This window comes from Arachis stenosperma, chromosome 10 (genome assembly GCF_014773155.1).
Source record: "Arachis stenosperma cultivar V10309 chromosome 10, arast.V10309.gnm1.PFL2, whole genome shotgun sequence".
In the NCBI taxonomy this organism is placed as follows: domain Eukaryota; kingdom Viridiplantae; phylum Streptophyta; class Magnoliopsida; order Fabales; family Fabaceae; genus Arachis; species Arachis stenosperma.
Genome location: NC_080386.1, coordinates 106093705 through 106116214, shown reverse-complemented (window position 1 = coordinate 106116214; position 22510 = coordinate 106093705).

The window sequence follows — 22510 nt, the reverse complement described above, 5'->3', positions numbered from 1 at the left end:
TCCTGTTAGCCATTCTTGTTTCCTGTAGTATTTCCTTAAATTCAGCTAGCTGCTGGGTTAGAAAGTCTAATTGCTAATTGAATTCATTAGCCTGATCCACAGGACTGAGTTCAGCAGTTACTGTTTTAGCTTCTTCTTTCATGGAAGATTCACTGCTTAGGTACAGATGTTGATTTCTGGCAACTGTATCAATGAGTTCTTGGGCTTCTTCAATTGTTTTTCTCATATGTATAGATCCACCAGCTGAGTGATCTAGAGAGATCTGAGCTTTTTCTGTAAGCCCATAGTAGAAGATGTCTAATTGCACCCATTCTAAAATATCTCAGAGGGGCATTTTCTTAGCATCTCTCTGTATCTCTCCCAGGCATCATAAAGGGATTCATTATCTCCTTGTTTGAAGCCTTGGATGCTTAGCCTTAGCTGTGTCATCCATTTTGGAGGGAAATAGTGATTTATGAATTTTTCTGACAGCTGTTTCCATGTCTTTATGCTGTTCTTAGGTTGGTTATTTAACCACCTCTTAGCTTGATCTTTTACAGCAAATGGAAATAGTAATAATCTGTAGACATCCTGATCTACTTCCTTATCATGTACTGTGTCAGCAATTTGCAAAAATTGTGCCAGAAACTCTGTAGGTTCTTCGTGTGGAAGACCGGAATACTGGCAGCTTTGCTGCACCATGATAATGAGTTGAGGATTCAACTCAAAGCTACTAACTCCAATGGAGGGTATACAGATACTACTCCCATATGAAGCAGTAGTGGGGTTAGCATATGACCCCAGAGTCCTCCTGGACTGTTCATTTCCACTTAGTTCCATGATGGAATAAAGGAGATGGTATGGATGTTGATATTATTTATTTTATAAACATTTATTTTATAAAATAAAGTAAAAATAAGACAAATAAAAACGAAATAAAATAAATAAAAAATGAAAATATTTGTTTGAAGATTTTCGAAAAATTTGAGGAAAAGGAGAAAGTGGTTAGGATAAAATTTTTGAAAAAGATAATAAAATATATATTAAAAAAATAAGAATTGAAAAATTTTGAAATTGAAATCTGAATTTTTATATAAAAATTTCGAAAATATAGTTTAAAATTAGTTAGAAAAGATATATTTTTTTTCGAATTTTGAATTTTATGATGAAAGAGAAAAAACACACAAAAGACACGACTTAAAATTTTTAGATCTAATACTCCTTATTTTCGAAAATTTTGGAGGGAAAACACCAAGGAACACCAAACTTAAAAATTTTAAGATCAAAACACAAGAAAGACTCAAAAACACCTTGAAGATTCACAAGAACACCAAGAACAAAAGAAAGAACACCAAACTTAAAATTTTTAGAAAACCAAGATAAATTTTCGAAAATTAAAGAAAGATCAACAAGAAAACACCAAACTTAAAGTTTGGCACAAGATTAAATTAAGAAAAATTATTTTAAAAAAAAAGATTTTAAAAAGAAGATGCCCAATTGCCAAGAACATAAGCCAACGCTATAACCAACTGAGCTAAAAATGTAACGTATTTTAAAGATGTCTTATTTTTATGGATAAAAGTATAATTTTTGAAAGTTAATGTTTTGAAAAAGCACAAGAAAAACAAGAAAAGACACAAAACAAGAAAAACTCAAGATCAAACAAGAAAAATAAACAAGAACAACTTGAAGATCAATGAAGAACAAAGAACACAAGTTCGAAAATTTAAAGAAAAATATAAAATATGCAATTAACACCAAACTTTGAACAAGACACTAAACTCACGAAAAGAAATTAAAAATTGATAAAGAAAAATAATATTTTTGAAAATTTTTTTTTTTTGAAAAGAAATTATCCTATCAGAATTTAATGACTCTATGGTAACAAAAATAAATTATTCCTAATCTAAGAAATAAAATAAACCTTTAGTTGTTCAAACTCGAATAATCCCCGGCAACGGCGCCAAAAACTTGGTGCACGAAATTGCAATCACACTTTTTGCAATCCGCACAACTAACCAGCAAGTGCACTGGGTCGTCCAAGTAATACCTTACGTGAGTAAGGGTCGATCCCACGGAGATTATTGGTTTGAAGTAATCTATGTTTATTTTATTAATCTTAGTCAGGATATCAATAAGGTTATTTGGATTTAATTGTAAGAAGTAAAAGTGTTTGGAATAAATAATAGTTACTTTATTAATGGAGAATATGTTGGGGTTTTGGAGATGCTTTGTCCTCTGAACTTCAACTCTTCCTTGAAATCCTTTTCCACACGCAAGGCTCCTTCCATGGCAAGCTGTATGTAGGGTGTCACCATTGTCAGTGGCTACCTCCCATCCTCTCAGTGAAAATGGTCCAGATGCTCTGTCACAGCACGGCTAATCAGCTGTTGGTTCTCGATCATGTTGGAATAGGATCCATTGATCCTTTTGCGTTTGTCATCACGCCCAGCAATCGCGAGTTTGAAGCTCGTCACAGCCATTCAATCCTTGAATCCTACTCGGAATACCACAGACAAGGTTTAGACTTTCCGGATCCTCAAGAGTGGCCGCCATCAATTCTAGCTTATACCACGAAGATTCTGATTAAGGAATCTAAGAGAAGCTCATTCAGTCTGATGTAGAACGGAGGTGGTTGTTAGGCACACGTTCATGGATCTGAGGAAGGTGATGAGTGTCACGGATCATCACCTTCTTCATGTTTAAGCGCGAATGAACATCTTAGATAGGAACAAGCGTGTTTAAATGGAAAACAAAAGTAATTGTATTAATTCATTGAGACGCTGCAGAGCTCCTCACCCCCAACAATGGAGTTTAGAGACTCATGCTGCCAAAAGGTACAAATTTCAGATCTAAAAATGTCATGAGGTGCAAAGTAAATCTCTAAAAGTTGTTTAAATAGTAAACTAGTAACCTAGGTTTACAGAAAATGAGTAAACTATGAGAGATAGTGCAGAAATCCACTTCTGGGGCCCACTTGGTGTGTGCTGGGGCTGAGACTTAAGTTTCTCACGTGCCTGGGGCTGTTTTGGGCGTTCAACGCCAGGTTGTAACCTGTTTCTGGCGTTGAACTCCAGCTTGTAACCTGTTTCTGGCGCTGGACGCCAGACAGCAGCATGATACTGGCGTTGAACGCCAGTTTACGTCGTCTATCTTCGCGCAAAGTATGGACTATTATATATTGCTGGAAAGCCCTGGATGTCTACTTTCCAACGTCGTTTAGAGAGCACCAATTGGACTCCTGTAGCTCCAGAAAATCCATTTCGAGTGCAGGGAGGTCAGAATCCAACAACATCAGTAGTCCTTTTTCAGCCTAACTCAGATTTTTGCTCAGCTCCCTCAATTTCAGCCAGAAAATACCTGAAATCACAGAAAAATACACAAACTCATAGTAAAGTCCAGAAATATGATTTTTGCCTAAAAACTAATAATATTTAACTAAAAACTAATTAAAACATACTAAAATCTACATGAAATTACCCCCAAAAAGCGTATAAAATATCCGCTCATCAGTTTTCTTGTTAATTTTGATATAATTTTCGAAAATTATTTTGATTTTCTAAAAAATTTTAATTTTGGTGTTCTTTCTTTTGTTTTTGGTGTTCTTGTGAATCTTCAAAGTGTTCTTGAGTCTTCTTTGTGTTTTGATCTTAAAATTTTTAAGTTTGGTGCTCCTTGGTGTTTTTCCTCCAAAATTTTCGAAAACAAGGAGCATTAGATCTAAAAATTTTAAGTCTTGTGTCTTTTATGTGTTTTCCTCTTTCATCATAAAATTCAAAATTCAAAAAATATCTTTTCTAACTGTTTTTAAGCCATTTTTTCAAATTTTTTTATAAAAATTCAGATTTCAATTTCAAAATTTTTCAAATCTTATCCTTCTAAGATTTTAAATATATATATATATATATATATATATATTATATCTTTTTCAAAACAAATCTATATCTTTTCCTTCTTAAAATCTTTTCAACTCATAAATATCTTTTTTAAATCTTCACAATATCTTTTTCAAAACAAATTTATCTTTTATATCTTTTCAATTTTCAATTACATCTTTTTCCTATCTTATCTTTTCTCAAAATTTTTGAAAATATCCTAACCAATTTCTCTCTCCTCATTCTTTTTCGAAAATCTTCATAAAATATTTTCAAATTTTTATTTTTATTTTATTTTTATTTTTATTTCATTTTTTTATTCTATTTCATTTTATTTTATTTTATTATTTCAAAAATATCTCTTTTAAATAATAATAATAATAATAATAGTAATAAATAATAATAATAAATAAACAATATCAACATCCATATCATCTCCCTTACTCTATCATAGAACTAAGTGGAAATGAACAGTCCAGAAGGACTCTGAGGTCATATGCTAACCCCACTACTGCTTCATATGGGAGTAGTATCTGTATACCCTCCATCGGAGTCAGTAGTTTTGAGTTGAATCCTCAACTCATCATCATGGTGCAGCAAAGTTGCCAGTATTCCGGTCTTCTACAGGAAGAACCTACAGAGTTTCTGGCACAATTTCTACAAATTGCTGACACAGTACATGATAAGGGAGTAGATCAGGATGTCTACAGATTATTACTGTTTTTATTTGCTGTAAAGGACCAAGCTAAGAGATGGTTAAATAACCAACCTAAGGGCAGCATAAAGACATGGAAACAGCTGTCAGAAAAATTCCTGAATCACTATTTTTCTCCCAAAAGGATGACACAGCTAAGGCTAAGCATCCAAGGCTTCAAACAAAAAGATAATGAATCCCTTTATGATGCCTGGGAGAGATACAGAGAGATGCTAAGAAAATACCCCTCTGAAATGTTTTCAAGGTGGGTGCAGTTAGATATATTCTACTATGGGCTTACAGAAAGAGCTCAGATTTCTCTAGACCACTCAGCTGGTGGATCTATACACATGAGAAAAACAATTGAAAAATCTCAAGAGCTCATTGATACAGTTGCCAAGAATCAGCACCTGTACCTAAGCAGTGAACTTCCCAAGAAAAAAGATGCTAAAACAGCATCTGCTGAACTCAGTCCTGCAGATCAAGCTGCTGAATTCAATCAGCAATTAGATTTTCTAACAAAACAGTTAGCCGAATTCAAGGAGATACTATAAGAAACAAGAATGGCTAATAAAAATATGGAAGTACAGTTGAAGCAAACAAAACAGTAGTTATCAAAACAAATAACAGAAGAATGCCAAGCAGTTTAATTAAGAAGTGGGAAAATATTAAATACCTCACTTCAAGGTAGCAGGAAGCCAAGAAATGAGCAAACCACCCAAAATCTATCTGAGGACAGTCAGATCCCAGAGAGGAATAACTCTGGCACTCAAACACCAGAAAATAGGTGGAAAGTTGGCGCTGAACGCCCAGACCATGCTCAGGTCTGGCGTTCAACGCCAGAAACAAGCAATGAATCAGCGTTGAACGCCCAAAGAAAGCTCAGTTCTGGCGTTCAGACGCCAGAAACAGGCAAGGAGCTGGCGTCTAACGCCACTCCAGCTTCCACCCCTGGCATTCGAATGCCAGTGGAAGGTCAGACACATACAAGTGCTGATAACAACCCCTCTAAAAAGGCTTCTCAACCCACATCTGTAGGCAATAAACCTACAGCAACTAAGGATGAGGAATATAAAGCCAAATGCCTTATCCTTAGAAACTCCGCCAAGCGGAACAGGATAAGCAATTTGCCCGCTTTGTAGACTATCTCAGGACTCTTGAAATAAAGATCCCGTTTGCAGAGGCACTTGAGAAAATACCCTCTTATGCTAAGTTCATGAAAGAGATCTTAAGTCATAAGAAGGATTGGAGGGAAACTGAGAAAGTTTACCTCACTGAAGAATGCAGTGCAGTCATTCTGAAAAGCTTACCTGAGAAGCTTAAGGATCCGGGAAGCTTTATGATACCATGCACATTAGAAGGTACTTGTACCAAGCAAGCTCTATGTGATATTGGGGCAAGTATTAATTTAATACCTGCAGTTACTATCAAAAAGCTTGGGTTGACTGATGAAGTTAAACCAACCCGGATATGGCTTCAACTTGCTTATGGCTCCATTAAATACCCATCAGGCGTGATTGAAGACATGATTGTCAAGGTTGGGCCATTTGCCTTTCTCACTGACTTTGTTGTGCTGGAAATGGAGGAGCACAAGGGTGTAACTCTCATTCTGGAAAGACCTTTCCTAGCAACTGGCCGAACCCTTATTGATGTTCAAAAAGGGGAAGTAACCCTAAGAGTCAATGAGGATGAGTTCAAGTTGAATGTTGTCAAAGCTATGCAACATCCAGACACCCAAAATGACTGCATGAGCGTTGATATTATTGACTCTCTGGTAAAAGAGGTCAATATGGCTGAGAGTCTCGAATCAGAGCTAGAGGATATCTTTAAAGATGTTCAGCCTGATCTGGAGGAACCAGAGAAAATAATAGAACCTCTGAAAATCCCTCAGGAAGAGGAGAAACCTCCCAAACCCGAACTCAAACCATTACCACCATCCCTGAAATATGCATTTCTAGGAGAAGGTAATACCTTTCCTGTAATCATAAGCTCTACCTTAGAGCCACAGGAAGAGGAAGCACTAATTCAGGTGCTAAGGACACACAAGACAGTTCTTGGGTGGTCCATCAGAGATCTTAAGGGCATTAGCCCAGCAAGATGTATGCACAAGATCCTATTGGAGGGTGACGCTAAGCCAGTGGTTCAACCATAAAGGCAGCTGAATCTAGCCATGAAGGAGGTGGTGCAGAAAGAGGTCACTAAATTACTAGAGGCTGGAATTATTTATCCTATTTCTGATAGCCCCTGGGTAAGCCCTGTCCAAGTCGTCCCTAAGAAAGGTGGCATGACAGTGGTCCATAATGAAAAAAATGAACTGGTTCCTACAAGAACAGTTACAGGGTGGCGTATGTGTATTGATTACAGAAGGCTCAATACAGCCACCAGAAAGGATCATTTTTCTTTACCATTCATAGACCAGATGCTAGAAAGACTGGCATGTCATGAATACTACTGCTTCCTGGATGGATACTCAGGTTATAATCAAATTGCAGTAGATCCCCAAGATCAAGAGAAAACAGCATTCACATGTCCATCCGGAGTATTTGCATACAGAAGGATGCCATTTGGTCTATGCAATGCACCTGCAACCTTTCAAAGGTGCATGCTCTCTATTTTCTCTTATATGGTGGAAAAATTTTTGGAAGTCTTCATGGATGACTTTTCAGTATTTGGAGACTCATTCAGCTCCTGTCTTGACCATCTAGCACTTGTTCTAAAGAGGTGCCAAGAGACTAACCTGGTTTTAAACTGGGAAAAATGTCACTTTATGGTGACTGAAGGAATTGTCCTTGGGCACAAAATTTTGAACAAGGGTATAGAGGTGGATCAAGCTAAGGTAGAGGTAATTGAAAAATTACCACCACCTGCCAATGTTAAGGCAATCAGAAGCTTTCTAGGGCATGCAGGATTCTATAGGAGGTTTATAAAAGATTTTTCAAAAATTGCCAAACCTCTGAGTAATCTGCTAGCTGCTGACACACCATTTATCTTTGATAAGGAGTGTCTGCAGGCGTTTGAGACCCTGAAAGCTAAGCTGGTCACAGCACCAGTCATCTCTGCACCAGACTGGACATTACCATTTGAATTGATGTGTGATGCCAGTGATCATGCCATTGGTGCAGTGTTGGGACAAAGGCATGACAAGCTTCTGCACGTCATTCATTATGCTAGCCGTGTTTTAAATGACGCACAGAAGAACTACACAACCACAGAAAAAGAATTACTTGTAGTGGTTTATGCCATTGACAAGTTCAGATCCTATTTAGTAGGATCAAAAGTGATTGTGTACACTGACCATGCTGCTCTTAAATATCTACTCACAAAGCAGGATTCAAAACTCAGACTCATCAGATGGGTGTTGCTTCTACAAGAATTTGATATAGAAATAAGAGACAGAAAAGGGACAGAGAACCAAGTAGCAGATCACCTGTCCCGAATAGAACCAGTAGAAGGGGCGTCCCTCCCTCTTACTGAGATCTCTGAAACCTTTCCAGATGAGCAACTCTTTGCCATCCAGGAAGTTCCATGGTTTGCAGATATTGCAAACTACAAGGCAGTGAGATTTATACCCAAAGAGTACAGTAGGCAGCAAACAAAGAAATTGATCACGGATGCAAAGTACTACCTTTGGGATGAACCATATCTCTTCAAGAGATGCGCAGACGGAGTAATCCGTAGATGTGTGCCTAAAGAAGAAGCACAGAAGATCCTCTGGCACTGCCATGGATCACAGTATGAAGGACATTTTGGAAGTGAGCGAACAGCCACAAGAGTTCTCCAATGTGGCTTCTACTGGCCTACTCTCTATAAGGATTCCCGAGTGTTTGTACTTAATTGTGACAGTTGCCAAAGATCTGCCAATCTGCCTCACAGTTATGCCATGCCTCAACAAGGGATCATAGAGATTGAGTTATTTGATGTATGGAGTATTGACTTCATGGGGCCTTTCCCACCATCATACTCAAATACTTATATTCTGGTGGCAGTGGATTACGTATCCAAATGGGTGGAAGCTATTGCAACACCCACTAATGACACTAAAACAGTGCTAAAATTCCTCCAGAAGCACATCTTCAGCAGATTTGGACTCCTATAGGAACTTCCCCATACCAGCTTGTGTATGGAAAAGCCTGTCACTTGCCAGTGGAACTGTAACATAAGGCCTACTGGGCAACCAGATTCCTAAACCTTGATGCCAAGTTCGCCAGAGAAAAATGATTGCTCCAGTTAAATGAGCTAGAGGAATTTAGACTCAATGCTTTCAAAAATACAAAAATATACAAAGAAAAAGCAAAAAGATGGCATGATAAGAAGCTATCATCCAGAGTCTTTGAGCCAGGGCAGAAAGTTCTGCTGTTTAATTCTAGGCTCAGATTATTCCTCGGGAAATTGAAATCCCGGTGGAGAGGTCCATATGTGATTACAAGTGTGTCACCATATGGATATGTAGAGCTTCAAGATAATGATTCTAATAAAAAGTTCATTGTTAATGGACAGAGGGTCAAACATTATCTTAAAGGCAATTTTGAGCAAGAATGCTCAAAACTGAGGCTTGATTAAAGCTCAGTAATAGTCCAACTAAAGACAATAAAGAAGCGCTTGCTGGGAGGCAGCCCAGCCATTTACAAAGTTTAATTAATTGATTTTTACACGTTTATGTCAATTTTCTTCAACGTAAAATGGCAATTGCAGGAGTTCACAGAGTTACAGAAGGATTCAGAGGATAAAACAGCAAAAAGAAGCTCACTGGTGTGAAAAAGCCAGTAAGAGCTGTTTTGGGCGTTGAACGCCCAAAAGAAGCATCCAATGGGCGTTCAACGCCAGTAAGGATAGCCATCTGGGCGTTAAACGCCAGAAAGAAGCACCTTCTGGGCGTTCAACGCCAGATTTGCAGCGTCCTGGGCGTTCAGAAAAATGCCCAGTGACAAAGGACTTCTTGGCATTCAACGCCAGAAAGAAGCAACAACTGGGCGTTGAACGCCCAGGAGAAGCTGCACATGGGCGTTAAACGCCCAAAACATGCAGCGTTTGGTCGTTTAACGCCAGGATGGTGGGGAGGAGGTAAATTTGTTTTTACTTTAATTTTTTTTTTCGTTTCAATTCATGATTTCTTGCATAAACATGTTACAAACTCTCATCCTTCAATTTCAAAAAATTTTTTATCTTAATTTCTAAAATCCCTTTTTCAAAAATATCAAATGTATCTTAATCCATAAACACAAATCTATTTCCAATCCAACTCTTTTTCAAATCTTTTTCAACTCATCATATCTTTTGAATTTAGAAATTGCCTCTCCATCTATTCCTCTCCTATCCTTTCTTTTGCTTGAGGACAAGCAAACCTCTAAGTTTGGTGTGATTTGCCATGATCACTGAGCTAAAACTCATCAAGATCATGGCACCTAAGGGAACAGGAAGAGCAAGGATGTGACTTGAAGGAACTGAAGCGTCAGAAATTATCTCTTAAAGGATCAAGCATTCCACAGACTAGAGGAACACCCACTTTCCAAAATAAAGGTTGTTGAGTCCTAATCTTTGCCTTAACTCTGTGATAACTGTTCTTATTATGAATTTACCTTAGAAGTTATATATTAGTAGTAGTAATTAGTATCTCTATTTTTGATTTTATCTCCAATTAAGCTATAATTTATTTTTCTCATCATCATCAAACATGAATAAAATAGTAGATTTTTAGAATAAAGAGGCAATATTTTTTTTGAGTCTTTAATAAGGAAAATTCTAATTATTTATATGTGGTGGCAATACTTTTTGTCTTCTGAATGAATGCTTGAACAGTGCATATTTTTTATATTGAATTTTGTGAATGTTAAAATTGTTGGCTCCTGAAAGAATGATGAACAAGAGAAATGTTATTGATGATCTGAAAAATCATGAAATTGATTCTTGAAGCAAGAAAAAGCAGTGAAAAACAAGCTTGCGAAAAAAAATGAAAAGTCAGTAATTTGCGAAAAAAAAAAAGAAGCAAAAGAGGTAGAAAAAGCCAATAGCCCTTTAAACCAAAAGGCAAGGGTGAAAAGGATCCAAGGCTTTGAGCATCAATGGATAGGAGGGCCCAAGGAAATAAATCCAGGCCTAAGCGGCTAAATCAAGTTGTCCCTAACCATGTGCTTGTGGCATGCAGGTCCAAGTGAAAAGCTTGAGATTGAGTGGTTAAAGTCGTGATCCAAAGTAAAAGAGTGTGCTTAAGAACTCTGAACACCTCTAATTGGGGACTTGAGCAAAGCTAAGTCACAATCTGAAAAGGTTCACCCAGTTATGTGTCTGTGGCATTTATGTATCCGGTGGTAATACTGGAAAATAAAGTGCTTAGGGCCATGGCCAAGACTCATAAAGTAGCTGTGTTCAAGAATCAACATACTAAACTAGGAGAATCAACAATACTATCTGAATTCTGAGTTCCTATGGATGCCAATCATTCTGAATTTCAAAGGATAAAGTGAGATGCCAAAACTGTTTCGAAGCAAAAAGCTACTAGCCCCGCTCATCTAATTAGAATCTGAGCTTCACTTAAAACTCTGAGATATTATTGCTTCTTGATTTCTTTTTATCTTCTTTTATTTATCTAGTTGCTTGAGGACAAGCAACAGTTTAAGTTTGGTGTTGTGATGAGCGGATATTTTATACGCTTTTTGGGGGTAATTTCATATAGATTTTAGCATGTTTTTATTAGTTTTTAATAGAATTTTATTAGTTTTTAAGAAAAAATTATATTCCTGGACTTTACTATGAGTTTGTGTGTTTTTCTGTGATTTCAGGTATTTTCTGGCTGAAATTGAGGGAGTTGAGCAAAAATCTTATTTAGGCTGAAAAAGGACTGCTGATGCTGTTGGATTCTGACCTCCCTACACCCGGAATGGATTTTTTGGAGCTACAGGAGTCCAATTGGCGTGCTCTCAATTGGGTTGGAAAGTAGACATCCAGGGCTTTCCAGAAATATATAATAGTTCATAATTTGCGCGAAGATAGATGACGTAAACTGGCGTTCAACGCCAGTTCCATGCTGCAGTCTGGCGTCCAGTGCCAGAAACAGGTTACAAGTTGGAGTTTAACACCAAAAATACGTTACAACCTGGCGTTCAACTCCAGAAATAGCCCAGGCACGTGAGAAGCTTTAGTCTCAGCCCCAGCACACACCAAGTGGGCCCCAGAAGTGGATTTCTGCACCAATTATCTTAGTTTACTCATTCTCTATAAACCTAGGTTACTAGTTTAGTATTTAAACAACTTTTAGAGATTTATTTTGTATCTCATGACATTTTTAGATCTGAATTTTATACTCTTTAACGGCATGAGTCTCTAAAATCCATCGTTGGGGGTGAGGAGCTCTGCAGCGTCTCGATGAATTAATGCAATTACTTATATTTTTCCATTCAAATATGTGTGTTCCTATCTAAGATGCTCATTCGCGCTTAATTATGGAGAAGGTGATGATCCATGACACTCATCACCTTCCTCACTCCATGAACGTGTGTCTGACAACCACCTCTGTTCTACATCAGATTGAATGAGTATCTCTTAGATTCCTTAATCAGAATCTTCGTGGTATAAGCCAGATTGATGGCAGCATTCATGAGAATCCGGAAAGTCTAAACCTTGTCTGTGGTATTCTGAGTAAGATTCTGGGATTGGATGACTGTGACGAGCTTCAAACTCGCGAGTGTTGGGCGTGATGACAAACGCAAAAGAATCAATGGATTCTATTCCGACATGATCGAGAACCAACAGATGATTAGCCGTGCTGTGACAGAGCATTTGGACCATTTTCACTGAGAGGATGGGAAGTAGCCATTGACAACGGTGATACCCTACATAGAGCTTGCCATGGAAGGAACTTTCCACTTTTGCATTGAGTTGAATATTACATTACAGGAATTCAGAAGACAAAGCATCTCCAAAACCCCAACATATTCTCCATTACTGCACAACAAGTAATTATTTCACACTCTTTTATTTTTCTAATAATTCAAACTGATAATTATAATTGATATCCTAACTAAGAATAATAAAATAAACATAGCTTGTTTCAAACCAACAATCTCCGTGGGATCGACCCTTACTCACGTAAGGTATTACTTGGACGACCCAGTGCACTTGCTGGTTAGTGGTATGAAATCATAAGAAATCTTGATTTTGATATTGGGATTAAAATTTCATACACCAACTTCCAGGTTCCCCGGTAATGGCACTAATGTTCTGAGGGTTACCTGAAACCTTGAATTCGGACCAGACACGAGTTTTGGGTCTTCTCCATGTATTGGTCTCCAACCTTCTGACGTTAAGGTGCCGCCTTATCCGAGCTCCTCGTGGGGGTTGGGTGGTGGTACCTGCAAGAGACTCTGATGCTTAAGTCAGAAAGGACTTTGGGCAGGTTTTTAGTAGAATTGAAGTATGAATTATACTTTGGGGCTCCAGTGTATTTATAGTAGTGTTTGGTGATCTTCCTTGGGGAAAAGATTCTTATCTTATCTTATATCTTATAGGTAAGATCATATCTTTTGGCAACCGCCTTTTTTGAAAGAACGGACTACGAGGATCAGCTACCCAGCTAATATGCATACTTAAATACCGTTACTTTATAGCTAGATTTTGTTGTGAAAGATTCTTTTAGTAATTTGCTTTCTTTTTTTATTTGTTTACTAATCTGACTAATATGGAACTTGGTAAGACAAGGGGGTTGGTCTTTGACCCCCTCAGTCACTACGAACGCCCCCAATCAGTGCAATAGGATGTGTCTATTTATCTATCTCTTGACTCGAAATGGGAGCAGGTTTGAAAAAGAATCTTAGAGTGTTGCGTTGGGTCTCTTTGGGTCTTCTGGTGATCTTCTGAACTCTTTAAGAGGTTGGTGGAGGTGAGAGGGCCTCCCTTGAAGTCGGCCCCTTTATACTTTGCCGACCCGACCCTAAAGCTCTAGTCAGGGTATGAACACTACTTGAACAAGAATTTTCAAATTCATTTGAATAACAAATAGTGAATTAGGAATGCAGAGGATGAACAATGCCTATTCTCCTTGCTCACAACTGAAGCCTGTTTTCTTCTTTACTGACAGTGAATACTGAATACAACTCTACTACATTAGGATGACAGGAAGTATATTTGATTGAGTATAACTAAAAGAAGATGCTAGGAAAAGAATCCTAAATTAATTAAGACAGTTTTTTACTAGAAGAGATTAAGATTTCAATTATCATAGGACATGTTCAATCAATTAATTCTTTATGCAAACACATTACAAAATAATAATTAACCGATTATTAAGTCTAACAATCCTATAAACAACAAGATTTAACTTCCAATTGATAAAGAAAGAACAATTCTGTATGATGTATCTCTCGAACTCATATATCACATAATGAAGTTGCTTCAATGCTTACAACAAATTTTTTTTGAAAAAAGCAAAAAAAGCAGGGCAGAGGGATAAAATAAAGTAAAAACTGTGGTGGAAAGATGGTAGAAAAATCTCCAAAATCACAAAAATTTTCATAGAAAAGGCAATAAAATAAAATAAAGTAAAATGAAACATGAGTAGTTTGTAGGGGCAGAGATAAAGTACAACAATACAGAGGGTGCTGAGTGCAAACAGCGACAGCAACAACGATAGCTGTAGAGGTTGGACGAGAACATGAATATTAGTGGAAAAACCTTAGCAGTGACATCTCTCTCATCTCTAAAATTATGATTAAAAGAAAAGGAAAAAAGTGTTAAAAGCAAAACCAGAGAGGCAAAATTTTAATTATTAATTTTTGCATAAATAAAAAAACGGGGTTCATTTTGTAAATATTTTTAGGTGGGTTAATGGTACTTCCACACAAAAATGAGAGTAAGAAATCCATGGCCAATAAAAACTATAAAAATTACCAATAAATCTGAAAAAATTTATATTTTTGCCTACATCACTCATCTAATTTATGGTAAAAAAGAATATATAAACATATATCCCATCTATAATATGTATTTTGCTTACAAATAAAGTAATATACGTTATTTATCTCATTTATGTTATCAATAAGCTAAATGTTAGCGGTGGCAAAATGGGTCGAATTCGCCGGGTCAAACCGGCAAAAAAGGGGTAGAGACGAGATTTTGAACCCGCCAAATTTTAAAAGTCTGTTAAAGTTGCACCACTAAAACCGTAGGCCAAGGTGGGGCGGACTGGCCTGGCGGGCTGCCATATTTTTTTGTAAAGGATATTTTAGTAGATTTACATATGGTATAAATTGAAAATTAGGGTTTTCTTTCCACAAACAACTCACATCACACATGCCACAGCCACCTAAGTCCTGACCCTTCGTCCCTTCACTAACCCAGTGACCCTGACTCCCTGAGCTTCAGCAGCTCAGCTCCCTCCTTACTCCTCGGTCTTTGCTATTTCAGTGCTCCCTGCGTTGGTGGCCTTGCCTCAGTCTCGCGGTCCTCACTCTTCGGTGTTTCCTGAGATCCTTGCAGTTGTGGCCTTGCCTCAATCTTACAGTCCTCAGTCTTGCGGGGTCACAAATTGCGGTACCCAGTAACAGGGCAGTGCGCTCCAGTTCCTCTTCTTTGTGAGCTGCCCCTCATCGTCACCTCTACTCTGCCTTTTGCTCCTCTCTCCTTCTCTGTCTCTCAGCAGTTTTGTGACCCTCGGACTCCTGGCGACTCTTCTTTCTCCTCCTCTGTCTCTCGGCGGCTGTGTGATTGAATAAGTGATTTATAGCTCTACCTCATCAATAATTGAATATGTATGTGACATATAGTCAAATACCAATATCTAATTTGAGATTAAAATATTAATCAAGCTTATGAATATTAGAACAGAAAAGATATTGTTGTAATACTTGATATTATAATGCTTGTTTGTTTTTCTTCCCAAATCTTTCATAAAGGTTCTTGTCTGTTTTTCTTTCCAAATCTTTCATATCCAGTTATGCTATAATAAATTTTATTTTCTTTTTTTTAAGTAAGGAACTACGTTTACCTATATTTATCATTGATTATTAAACTTTTTATATGAAAGTATATAACAGTAGATGAAAAGAAAAAAAATTAACTGTGGGTTACATTCTTTTCTGGTGATTGTAAGTGATGACGTAGTTAGTACTAGTTGATTATGTTTGATTATCGTTTGAATATTTTCTTACTGATTTAGATATTGTTATGTATTTATATTTTTTAGGATGAGTTGTTAATTCTGCAATGGATAATTCTGTCTCTATGAAAGTTGATGGTGAAAATGTAACACAAAATTCTGAAAATGAAGAAAGATATGAAACTATAGAAGATATTAAAGAGAAAAAGATGAAGGCAACAACATCTGATGTGTGAAATTATTTCACAAAGCTTGGACCTAATGATGATGGTATAGATCATGCTCAATGTGATGGATGCAAACAGAAGTTTAAGGTTGGTAGTAAACAGTATGGGATATCGTCATTTAAGCGTCATTTGAATAGGTGCGTGAAAATAGACTTTGAAGATATTGGTCATACTTTGATAGAAATAAAATAGGGGATCTCAAGATAGATAATCATGTATTGCGTGAGATGTTTGCTGTCTTTGTGATTGATTGTGATGTTCCCTTTTCTATTGTTGATAATAAGAAATTTATGAGTTGGATAAAATACATCAGTCCAACTCTAGGCCTGATTACTAGAAATACTCTTAAGGAGGATGTGCTAAAAATTTATTCAAGAAAAAAAGAAAATCTTAAAAGTACTTTAGTAGCCATTCCTAATAGAGTTTGTTTGACTTGTGATTTGTGGACATCCATCACCACAGAAGGTTATTTATGTTTAACTGCTCACTTTATTAATTTAAATTAGAAATTACAAAGTAAAATTTTGAGTTTTTGTCATATGCCTCCTCCTCACATGAAATTTAAATTATCTTCCAAGATTTTTGAGCTTTCAAATGAGTGGAAAATTGAAAAGAAGATATGACTCTTACATTAGATAACGCATCTACTAATGATACATGCCAAGATCATTTGAAAAGTATATTAAATATGCATGATTGTCTGTTGTGTGATGGGGAGTTTTTTCATATTCGTTGTTCTGCTCATATCTTGAATCTTATTGTACAAGATGGATTAAAAATTGCTCATGATGCATTGGATAACATTAGGAAAAGTGTGAAATATGTAAAAGGATCGAAAAGTAGAATGGTAAGATTTAAAGAATGTTTTCAGCGATTTAGGGTTTGAAATTTACAAGTGGGTTGCATCTAGATGTTACTATTTGATGAAATTCTATATACATTATGCTCGAAAGTGCTATCAAGTATCGGAAGGCCTTTGAATATTTAATGGCAACCGATCATGCTTATAAGCATTGTCCTTCGGTTGATGAATGGAGGAGAGCCGAAAGGATATGTGAATTTTTATACCCCTTTTATGAAACTACTAATTTGATTTCTGGCACATCTTACTCTACTTCGAATTTGAATTTTCTACAAATATATCATATTCAATATGTTTAGATGAGAAGTTTCAGAAGTGAAGATGATCTTCTAAGGAGTATGGGAGAAAAGATGACAAACAAATTTAAAAAGTATTAGAAAAAGTATAGTGTCATTTTTGCATTTCGTGCTATTCTTGATCCTAGGCTTACGATTTCCACTTTAGAGCTTATGTATGAAGAGAGTGATGCTGAGACTACAAAAGAGAAGGTGGAACATGTTAAAAAGAAATTATATAATCTTTTTGAAAAATATGATAAGAATTATCTTTCAACGGTTGAAGCACAAGGACCTAGTATTCAATCTTCATCCATTGTCCAACCCCTGAAAGTGCAAGCAAGAAGCGACTTGAGATTGTTTGTGTAAGTAATGTTTAATATATTTTGATTCTCTTATATTATTTTTCATTTTTCTATTCTAACAAGATAGGTTATTTCTATTTTGCTAGAAATTGATGAAACGTAACCATCAAGCTGAGGTCTCTAGTGAAAAGAATCCATTTGATACATACTTGGAAGAGCCACTTTTGTCAAAGGATTGTTTTGAAGATTTAGATATTTTGGAATGGTGGAAATTATATGAGAATCGTTATCTAAAATTATCAATCATAACGCGTGACTTATTGAGTATTCCAATTACTACGGTTGTTTTGGAATCTGTCTTTAGTGTTGGAGCTCATGTCATTAACAAATATAGAAGTCATATGTTGTCAGAAAATGTTGAGGTTGTGATCGGTACTCACAATTGGAATAAAGACTTTGTTGATGCTAATTAGATTGTTAGTTACTAATTTAATATTTATATAATATTTAAGTATCTATTTTTTGTTCTAAATTTGGGTATTTTTCTAATTGTAGATGAAGGTGAAGGTGAAGGTGAAGATATGATTCTTCAAGGTGTTAGGTGATGCGGTGTTTTAACTTCTGGATCAGATTCAAATTTTATTGATTTGAAAGTTGAATAGTTGATAATGATTTATGTGTATTGATTTATGATTTTTTTTTGGTGTCTTGTTGATTTATGAATTATATTGTTGATGAGCGGATAATTTATACGCTTTTTGGCATTGTTTTTAGGTAGTTTTTAGTAAGTTCAAGCTACTTTTAGGGATGTTTTCATTAGTTTTTATGTTAAATTCACATTTCTGGACTTTACTATGAGTTTGTGTGTTTTTCTGTGATTTCAGGTAATTTCTGGCTGAAATTGAGGGACTTGAGCAAAACTCTGAAAAAGGCTGACAAAAGGACTGCTGATGCTGTTGGAATCTGACCTCCCTGCACTCGAAATGGATTTTCTGGAGCTACAGAACTCCAAATGGCGCGCTCTCAACGGCGTTGGAAATTAGACATCCAGAGCTTTCCAGCAATATATAATAGTCTATACTTTATTCGGAAATTGACGACGTAACTTGGCGTTGAACGCCAAGTACATGCTGCTGTCTGGAGTTAAACGCCAGAAAAACGTCATGATCCGGAGTTGAACGCCCAAAACACGTCATAACTTGGAGTTCAACTCCAAGAGAAGCCTCAGCTCGTGGATAGATCAAGCTCAGCCCAAGCATACACCAAGTGGGCCCTGGAAGTGGATTTATGCATCAATTACTTACTCATGTAAACCCTAGTAGCTAGTTTATTATAAATATGACTTTTTACTAGTGTATTAGACATCTTGGGACGATTAGTTCTCAGATCATAGGGGCTGGCCATCCGGCCATGCCTGGACCTTTCACTTATGTATTTTCAACAGTGGAGTTTCTGCACACCATAGATTAAGGGTGTGGAGCTCTGCTGTACCTCAAGTTTCAATACAATTACTATTACTTTCTATTCAATTCTCTTTTATTCTTATTCCAAGATATACGTTGCACTTCAACTTGATGAATGTGATGATCCGTGACACTCATCATCATTCTCACCTATGAACGCGCGTGATTGACAACCACTTCCATTCTACCTTAGGCCGGGCGCATATCTCTTAGATTCCCCAACAGAATCTTCGTGGTATAAGCTAGATAGATGGCGGCATTCATGGGGATCCGGAAAGTCTAACCTTGTCTGTGGTATTCCGAGTAGGATCCCGGGAATCCGAAAAGTCTAACCTTGTCTGTGGTATTCTGAGTAGGATTCCGGTATTGAATGACTGTGACGAGCTTCAAACTCCTGAAGGCTGGGCGTTAGTGACAGACGCAAAAGAATCAATGGATTCTACTCCAACCTGATTGAGAACCGACAGATGATTAGCCGTGCTGTGACAGAGCATTTGGACCATTTTCACTGAGAGGATGGGATGTAGCTATCAGCAAGGGTGATGCCTCCAGACGATTAGCCGTGCAGTGACAGCGCATAGGACCATTTTCCCGAGAGGATTGAAAGTAGCCATTGATGATGGTGATGCCCTACATACAGCTTGCCATGGAAAGGAGTAAGAAGAATTGGAAGAGCGAGTAGTGAAGTAGAGTTTCAAGAGGAGCACAGCATCTCCATACGCCTATCTGAAATTCCAACTCTTGATTTACATAAGTATTTCTATCCTTTTTATTATTAATTTTCGAAAGCCAAAACTATTTAATCTGCCTAACTGAGAGTTGCAAGGTGACCATAGCTTGCTTCATACCAACAATCTCTGTGGGATCGAGCCTTACTCGAGTAAGGTTTATTACTTGGACGACCCAGTACACTTGCTGGTTAGTTGAACGGAGTTGTGAATTCAAATAGAGCCAATTATTAAATTTCATACAAGTACAAAGAGCATGGATCACAATTTCGTCCACCAAGTTTTTGGCGCCGTTGCCGGGGATTGTTCGAGTATGGACAACTGACGGTTCATCTTGTTGCTCAGATTAGGTAATTTTCTTTTCAAAAATCTTTTTCAAAAATTTTCTTTTATTTTTCGTTTTTCCAAAAATATTTTCGAAAAAAAAATAATAAAAATACAAAAAAATCATAAAATCATAAAAACCAAAAATATTTTGTGTTTCTTGTTTGAGTCTTGAGTCAATTTTTAAGTTTGGTGTCAATTGCATGCTTTAAAAATTTTTTGCAATTTTCGAAAATTTCATGCATTCATAGTGTTCTTCATGATCTTCAAGTTGTTCTTGGTAATTCTTCTTGTTTGATCTTGATATTTTCTTGTCTTATGTCTTTTCTTGTTTTTCATGTGCACCTTTGCATTCATATTTTCCATGCATTAAAGATTTCTAAGTTTGGTGTCTTGCATGTTTTCTTTGCATCAAAAATTTTTCAAAATTATGTTCTTGATGTTCATCATGATCTTCAAAGTGTTCTTGGTGTTCATCTTGACATTCATAGCATTCTTGCATACATTCATTGTTTTGATCTAAAAATTTCATGCATTGAGTATTTTTGTTGTTTTTCTCTCTCATAATTAAAATTTCAAAAATAAAAAAATATCTTTTTCTTATTTCCCTCCAAATTTTCGAAATTTTGGGTTGACTTGGTCAAAAAATTTTTAAAATTAGTTGTTTCTTACAAAGTCAAGTCAAAATTTCAATTTTAAAAATCTTATCTTTTTAAAATCTTTTTCAAAAATCATATCTTTTTCATTTTTTTAATCATTTTCGAAAATTTCAAAAATATTTTTCAAATTACTTTCAAAATCTTTTTTTTATCTTTTTTATCATATTTTCGAAAATTCACTAACAATTAATGTGATTGATTCAAAAATTTGAAGTTTGTTACTTTCTTGTTAAGAAAGGTTCAATCTTTAAGTTCTAGAATCTTATCTTGTAGTTTCTTGTTAGTGAAGTAAATAATTTCAAATTTTTAAATTAAATCTTTTTATCTTTTATCTTATCTTCTTCAAAAATTTTATCTTTTTCAAAATTTGATTTCAAAATATCTTATCTAACTTCCTATCTTCTTATCTTTTTAAAATTTGATTTCAAATCTTTTTCAATCAACTAACTAACTTTTTGTTTGTCTCTTATCTTTTTCAAAACCACCTAACTACTTTTCCCTCTTCAATTTTTGAAAATACCCCTCTCTTCTTCAAAAAAATTTCTTTTTAATTAATTAATTGTTTTAAATTTAATTTCAAATTATATTTTATCTTTAATTTTAGAAAATTACTAACCCTTTTTTCAAAATAATTTTCGAAATTTCCCTTCTCTTTTCTTCTTCTATTTAATTATTTAATTACTAACACTTCTCTTCACCTCTCTTCATCTAAATATCCGAACCCTCTTCTACATTCTTCTCCCCTTTCTTCTTCTACTAATATAAAGGAATCTCTATACTGTGACATAGAGGATTCCTCTTCTTTTCTTGTTTTCTTCTCTTTCATATGAGCAGGAACAAGGATAAAGGCACTCTTGTTAAAATTGATCCAGAACCTGAAAGGACTCTGAAGAGAAAATTAAGAGAAGCTAAATTACAACAATCCAGAAACAACCTTTCAGAAATTTTCGAACAAGAGAAGGAGATGGCAGCCGAAAATAATAACAATGCAAGGAGAATGCTTGGTGACTTCACAAAGCCAACGTCCAAATTTGATGGAAGAAGCATCTCCATTCCTGCCATTGGAGCCAACAACTTTGAGCTGAAACCTCAGCTAGTTGCTTTAATGCAACAAAACTGCAAGTTTTATGGACTTCCATCTGAAGATCCTCATCAGTTTTTAACTGAGTTCTTGCAGATCTGTGAGACTGTAAAGACGAATGGAGTTGATCCTGAAGTCTACAGACTCATGCTTTTCCCTTTTGCTGTAAGAGACAGAGCTAGAATATGGTTGGATTCACAACCCAAGGATAGTCTGGACTCCTGGGATAAGCTGGTCACAGCCTTCTTGGATAAATTCTTTCCTCCTCAAAAGCTGAGCAAGCTGAGAGTGGATGTTCAGACCTTCAAACAAAAAGATGGTGAATCCCTCTATGAAGCTTGGGAAAGATACAAGCAGCTGACCAAAAGATGTCCATCTGACATGTTTTCAGAATGGACCATATTAGATATATTCTATTATGGCCTCTCTGAATTTTCGAAAATGTCATTGGACCATTCTGCAGGTGGATCTATTCACCTGAAGAAAACGCCTGAAGAGGCTCAAGAACTTATTGACATGGTTGCAAACAACCAATTCATGTACACTTCTGAGAGGAATTCCATGAATAATGGGATACCTCAGAAGAAAGGAGTTCTTAAAATTGATGCTCTGAATGCCATATTGGCTCAGAACAAAGTGTTGACTCAACAGGTCACCATGATCTCTCAAAATCTGAATGGATGGCAACATGCATCCAACAGTACTAAAGAGGCAGCTTCTGAAGAAGCTTATGATCCTGAGAACCCTGCCATGGCAGAGGTTAATTACATGGGTGAACCTTATGGAAACACCTATAACTCATCATGGAGAAATCATCCAAATTTCTCATGGAAGGATCAACAAAAACCTCAACAAGGTTTTAACAATGGTGGACGCAATAGGCTGAGCAATAGCAAGCCATATCCATCATCTTCTCAGCAACAGACAGAGAATTCTGAACAAAATACTTCTA